This window comes from Scylla paramamosain, chromosome 11, assembly GCF_035594125.1.
Source record: "Scylla paramamosain isolate STU-SP2022 chromosome 11, ASM3559412v1, whole genome shotgun sequence".
Lineage (NCBI taxonomy): Eukaryota > Metazoa > Arthropoda > Malacostraca > Decapoda > Portunidae > Scylla > Scylla paramamosain.
In genome coordinates, this window is record NC_087161.1 from 28,793,523 (window position 1) to 28,799,969 (window position 6,447).

Consider the following 6,447-nt stretch of genomic DNA (forward strand, 5'->3'; position numbering starts at 1 on the left):
CTTCTGGTAGACAGTTTTGGAGATCTGTAAGAAACAAGGGAAAACAGAAGAAAAAAACGCCTAAGGCAGTTGATGGAAAACATTGTCCTAAAGATATAGCTGATTTATTTAAAGGAAAGTTTGAAGAGCTTTACAACAGTACCTCATACGATACAAATGAGATGGATAGCTTAAAATCTGCCATCAACAGTGTAATTTCTTGTCAGAAAAATAGTAATGAAAGTATACTCTTGATTACGCCTGATGAGGTGCGTCAAGCACTGCGGAGAGTGAGGCCTGGAAAGGGAGAAGGTGAGGGTGACCTGATGTCTGACCATCTCATACATGCTGGTGATGTGTTATACGGACACTTGTCTGTACTGTTTTCAGCCATGTTGAGGCACGGTTTCTCTCCCCACAGCATGATGAAAGGGGTTATGATACCGCTTCCTAAAGGTCGTTGGGCAAATCTTAATACCAGTGAAAATTACAGAGCGATTACTCTTAGTAGTTTGATGAGTAAAATACTGGATAATATTGTATTGATGAGAGAAAGGGATAAACTATTGACCAATGATTTGCAGTTTGGGTTCAAAGAAGGAACATCCTCTACTATGTGTACAGCAATGGTGAGAGAAACTGTGTCTTATTATGTATCTAAAGGTACAACTGTTTATGGGTTTACTTTAGATGCAAGCAAGGCTTTCGACAGAGTTAATTATTGCAAATTATTTGATATTCTATTGAAACGTAATGTATGTCCTCTTATATGTAGATTATTGTTAAACATGTACGTAAATCAAAAACTAAGCGTAAGATGGAATGACTTACTGTCTAGTACATTTGAAGTGAGTAATGGAGTCAAACAAGGTGGTGTGATCTCTCCTATACTGTATTGTGTTTATGTAGACGGGTTACTCACGGAATTGCGAGACTCTGGTGTTGGCTGCTACATGGGTGGCACCTATGCAGGAGCCTTCGGGTTTGCTGATGACCTAAAAGGTCTAGCACCAAGTGTTTTTGCTCTCAAGAAGATGATAAGCATCTGTGTAGATTATGCATCGAGATATGACATTGTGTATAACGAAAAGAAAAGCAAATTAATAGTTTTCCACGGTTAATAAAAGAAGTAATATAATTCCTAATGTAGAAATTAATGGTAAAACTATTGATATTATGGAGGAAATTGTACACCTGGGAAATGTTTTAAGGAAGAAATATTTTTAAATGTGATACTTCTAAATGTGTGACTGATTTTTAACGAACAATGTAATTCATTTTTATCCCGTTTTTAAGGGTGGACTGTCACATGTAAGAAATACTTTGTTTTTTAAATATTGTTCTAGTTTTTATGGTAGTCAACTTTTAAATGTGTGTGATGGTAGCATGGAAGCGGTTGTACCGAGCGTGGAGTGGTTGCAGTGCGTCGAGTGTGGAAGCTGCCCTGGACCACACACTGTAGTCTGCTTCCTCACATTGCTAATGTTATGCCCCCAGAAATGTGGTATCGCAAAACGGGAGATTGCTTTTATAAACCAAATATTAACATCAGACAATATGGTTATAAGAACAATAGGAAGAATGGGGGTTTATGGAAGACATTCAATAATGGGCAGTAATGTAAGATATCTTTCAATACAAATTTAATATGAATATTGGAGACATCAATAAGGTTTGGACGCAGCTGCAGTGTGACCAGTACGAACTTGCACGGACTGGTGCACAAATTCGTGAATTGTGTTTGATGAGGGGATAGATGTGATACCACAATCTTAGATGTAAGGGAAACTAAGATGTTGATTGATGCTTTTGTGCACCGAGTGACCGTCGGATTCAGTATGATATTGTCTAATTTAGTATAAATTTATGTCTTTTTTTTTAATAATTAAATGAAATGTTTTTCTTTCTTTTAGTTTTAGTATGTATTTTAGTTTGTGTACACATCTTGTGTGTAATAAAGAATATTGAAATTGAATATTGAATTGAACTACTAAAACTACGACGACGAAAGAATATCAACAGTAACAACTACAGAGAGAGAGAGATAGAGGAGAGAGAGAGAGAGAGAGGAGAGAGAGAGAGGAGAGAGAGAGAGAGAGAGAGAGAGAGAGAGAGAGAGTTGAAGTAATCATGAGCGAAGAATAAAAAAAATAATCTTAACATATCCGTGTGTGTGTGTGTGTGTGTGTGTGTGTGTGTGTGTGTTGGTCGTCTAGACACAAAAGAACCAATCACTTACGTACGTCAATATGTTTATTCCACAGACACACACACACACACACACACACACACACACACACACACACACACACACACACACACACACACGCGCGAGCGCGCGCGCGCGCGAAAGCCTAAGCACAGGATCTTTTTATAGGCCTAAGTGGAATATATTTTGTATTCATTCCTCTCTCTCTCTCTCTCTCTCTCTCTCTCTCTCTCCTCTCTCTCTCTCTCGTCACTCTGGCTCTCCTCCTGTCCTGTTTCTGTGGTTGGAGTGGGTTTAGGCCGGACCGGGGTGGGTTATGTTAAATTACGGTTAGGTTGGGTTTGAGTTGCGTTAGGTGAGGTTGGTTTGGGTTTAGGTTACTCTAGGTTAGCTTCCATTATACAAAAGGATTTTTTTATTTATGTGACAATGTTCTCATTAAGTCAATTATATAGTGGATGTGATGGTATTAATAGTAGTAGTATAGTAGTAGTAGTAGTAGTAGTAGTAGTAGTACATAGTAACAGCAGTACTAATGGTGTGGCTTGCTGGCGACTCCAACACAGCTGTACCCGCCCCTATCACCGCCAAGAGAACACGGGCGGGCCAGGCGGGGCAGGGGTACGGGCGTCAGGCGGCGGCAACAGTAAGGCTTTGTGGCTGACACTCACAATGAACACCATAAAACAGATCCAAGAGAAAGGCGGGTGTTTTCACAGTAAGCACACAAGCACTCGGCGTTACTGGTGCACCATTTTGTTTGTTGAGCCTCGTCTTGATGTATGAATGCAGGAAAGCGTCTTCTATCAGCAACATGGGGAAGGGAGGAGGGTGTAGACATACTAGCTAAGGAGGGCACACTTAGTTAAGGAGTGGAATGAATAAAGTGACGAGGGTGCGTGGCTCTTGAAAAATCTACTGTTGTTCTTGTTACAAGCAGTAGTGGGTAGTAAATATTGGTTGTTGTTGTTTGTTGTTGTTGTTGTTGTTGTTGTTGTTGTTGTTGTTGTTGTTGTCGCAGTAGTAGTAGTAGTAGTAGTAGAAGTAGTAGTAGTAGTAGTTGTTGTTGTAGTAGTAGCAACAACAGCAGCAGCAGCAGCAGCAGCAGCAGCAGCAGCACAACAGCAGTAGCAGCAGCAACAGCAGCAACAGCAGCAGCAGCAGCAGCAGCAGCAGTGTAGTAGTAGTAGTAGTAGTAGTAGTAGTAGTAGTAGTAGTAGTAGTAGTAGTAGTAGTAGTGTGTAGCAGCCTTGTATTTATAGTTGCTGTTGTAGCAGCAGCAGCAGGAGTGCTCCTGCTGAGGATCGAGAGGCATGACTGTCACCGCGACGGGCACATCATGCAGCGGGAAGCGACTCGTAACACCGCCCGCCTTGCTGGTTCACGGGTTCAACACGCGATAAACTTAATGGCAACTTTTTCTTCCTTGCATTACTTTGACCAGCCTCGTCGACCATCCACACACACACACACACACACACACACACACACACACACACACACACACACACACACAAACACACACACACACACACACACACACACACACACACACACACACACACACACACACACACACACACAAGTGACACAACTATGACTCCCAGTGCCTTACCAAGAGACTCACTGCTGCTTCATCCCTCACCCTGACGAAGACGCAGAAGAGAAACGAAGAAGATCGCCTGCACCACGAGGACGAAGTAGCCGTGCACGTGGGACAGCTTCATGATTGTTGCTCGTTGAGGACACCCGGGTCACGAGGGAAGGCTCTTGAAGGTTGACAGGAGTGGCAGGGACGCCTAGGGTCCAGGGAAAAGTGAATGAGGTGGTCCTGGAAGTGGGGCTGCTGGAGCCTGCTTGGAGCCGCCGAGGCTGAGAGGCTCGAGGGGGTCTTCCCGTGACCGAAGTCTGGTGCGTTGTGCAGGACGGGGTGCCGCGGTGTGGGTGCATGGCCCGCGTGACGGAGGTGGCGTCCTGTATTGCCAGGAGTCTCTAGTCTACTTTGCTGACAGATCTTCCCATAATATTTCGTCTAGTATACTCATGGGGGTGCCCCTGGGAAGCGAGGCGAAAGATTACGACACTTATTGAGATGGTCAATCTAAGCGTCCTCGCCACCGTCAACGCCGCAGCCAATCATAGGTCTCCTCCACCTCCTCCACCGCCCTGCCTGTCGATCGCTGTGATTGGCGAGGGCCAGGTACACACCCCCTGGCTGTGCACCAATGGGTGAGCTGCGTCATGCGTCACAATTCCTCAAAGTCAATGCTGCGACAACCACGGACATCGCAACATTACAGTACTAGATACATAATGAAGGGGAAAAATAACAAATACCGGCCATTAACAGACATATCCAGTGAAGTCATCGGAGAAAGAATGTGAAAAGAAAGCGACAAGCAGAAAGACGCGTAGATACGTAACTTGTTATGCTACCGATGATCTTCCGTGAGTAGATAAGCGGTGCACGTCCGTGTACACGTCCTCACACCACATACAGACGCACACTTGGGACAAGGATGGCACGGCGGTTGAGAAAACAAAGGTGCTTCGTGCAGGAATGTGAGGACAGGGCGGCGGGGCAGGTGGTGAGATAACGCGGGACCCGGGCCTGCTCACCCGGGGACCATCGCTCAGGCCTCACCGGAGGGAACAGATCACGCCCAGTAGTGACAGCACACTCCTTCACTGGAGGAAACACCTGCGTAAATGTGAGCGACACGTGGTGTCGGGACTGAGTGTGTGGTTACCACGGAGGACGTGCTAGTCACGTCAGAGGAACCTGTCGCGGTAACACTTTCCGCAGCTTCTGAGTCTATTGTACTGGAGAGTACATCACTCAAATAAAGGGACACGGACTCTCCGTGTCGGCCTCGTCACCACAGTTACTAAGCCGCACTAAGTCACCTCACAAACCAGGTACTGTACACCTGTGGTGCCAATGTGCCGACTCCCTTAAGGTTGGATGGACTCTCCTGGTGGCAGTAATGAGGAAAAATAATACAACAGAGATGTGCCGTGCACGTGAAGCAGCGGTGTGTGTGCGTGACAAATGTGGCGCGGAGAAATCCTGCCACATGTGTGCTGTAGCACCAGTGGTCGCAGGCAAATGGATGGAGGGTTAAATTCCTGACCTTAGTTACTTGTTGTCGACCACCTCAAAGCTACGTCTTGAAGCAACCGTCACGGATATCCTGTCTGGCCTTCAACTAAGCAAGGCCTTTGCATGACATAACGCACCGTGATGTGCCCCTGTGTCCACAATAAAACCTTGGGGCACTCCCTCCACACTGATGCTGCAACGTGCTCCCTCCTCAGAAGTACCTACGCCCTTCTCCTCTATGTAACGACCTCCTAAATACAAATAACGCGGCTTTTTAGTGGTGGTGCGATTAACCTTGCTGGTTGCATCCACGCTCCCATAACAGACGCGCACCAACAGGCTCGCTTCCTTTCGGCACAAGAATGATTAATGAGAGAAGACGTGATTCACACGTCTTACTTCTTGTTCTTATTGTTCCTGTTCTGTTTCTTCTCCTCTCCCTCCCCCTTCCTCTACTTCTCCTTCTCTTTATTTTTCTCCTCATCATCAGTCATCATCATCATCATCTTCTTTTTCTTCTTCTTCTTCTTCTTCTTCTTCTTCTTCTTCTTCTTCTTCTTCTTCTTCTTCTTCTTCTTCTTCTTCTTCTCTTCTCCTTTCTTTTCTTTCTTCTTCTTCTTCTTCTTCTTCTTCTTCTTCTTCTTCTTCTCTTCTTCTTCTTCTTCTTCTTTTTTTTCTTCCGCACCACCTGTTCAAGTTGCGTGTTTGCTTCTCCCTCCTTTGCCGTCCACAGTGACTAGTGCCCGAAAAAAAAGGTCAATCAGTCGCCGAGTGGCCCGTGAGTGGCTCCGTCAGGTCGTGCTGTGGGGGGCAAGTAGTAGCAGTAGGCAGTAATAGCAGTAGTAGTAGTAGTGGTGGCGGTGGTGGTGGTGGTGGTGGTGGATGGTGGTGGTGGTGGTGGACGGTAACAAATAAAGGTGAAAAGCAAATCGTGAGGGGAAGGATATGTGTGCAAGTCGGGGAAGTAGCCAATACGAGGTGACGGTGAACAGGGGGGAGGACACACTGTTTGCAAGGAAGGTTGAAGACTTTCATTAATACGTAAGTAAAGAAACCACTGTTATCATTATCATTATCATTATTAAGTTACCTGCGTGTGTGTGTGTGTGTGTGTGTGTGTGTGTGTGTGTGTGTGTGTGTGTGTGTGTGTGTGTGT

General features: G+C 45.4%; 1 protein-coding gene across 1 annotated transcript in view; it reads right to left on the bottom strand.

Moving 5' to 3' along the window:
* LOC135105230 (ammonium transporter Rh type B-like) overlaps positions 1-3,850 on the bottom strand; it is a 20,891-nt gene extending 17,041 nt beyond the window's left edge. The window contains exon 1 of the mRNA XM_064013399.1: positions 3,835-3,850. The gene's annotated coding sequence lies outside the window, so the exon portion shown is untranslated. The remainder of the gene's footprint in view (positions 1-3,834) is intronic.
* Positions 3,851-6,447: the final 2,597 nt, after the last annotated feature.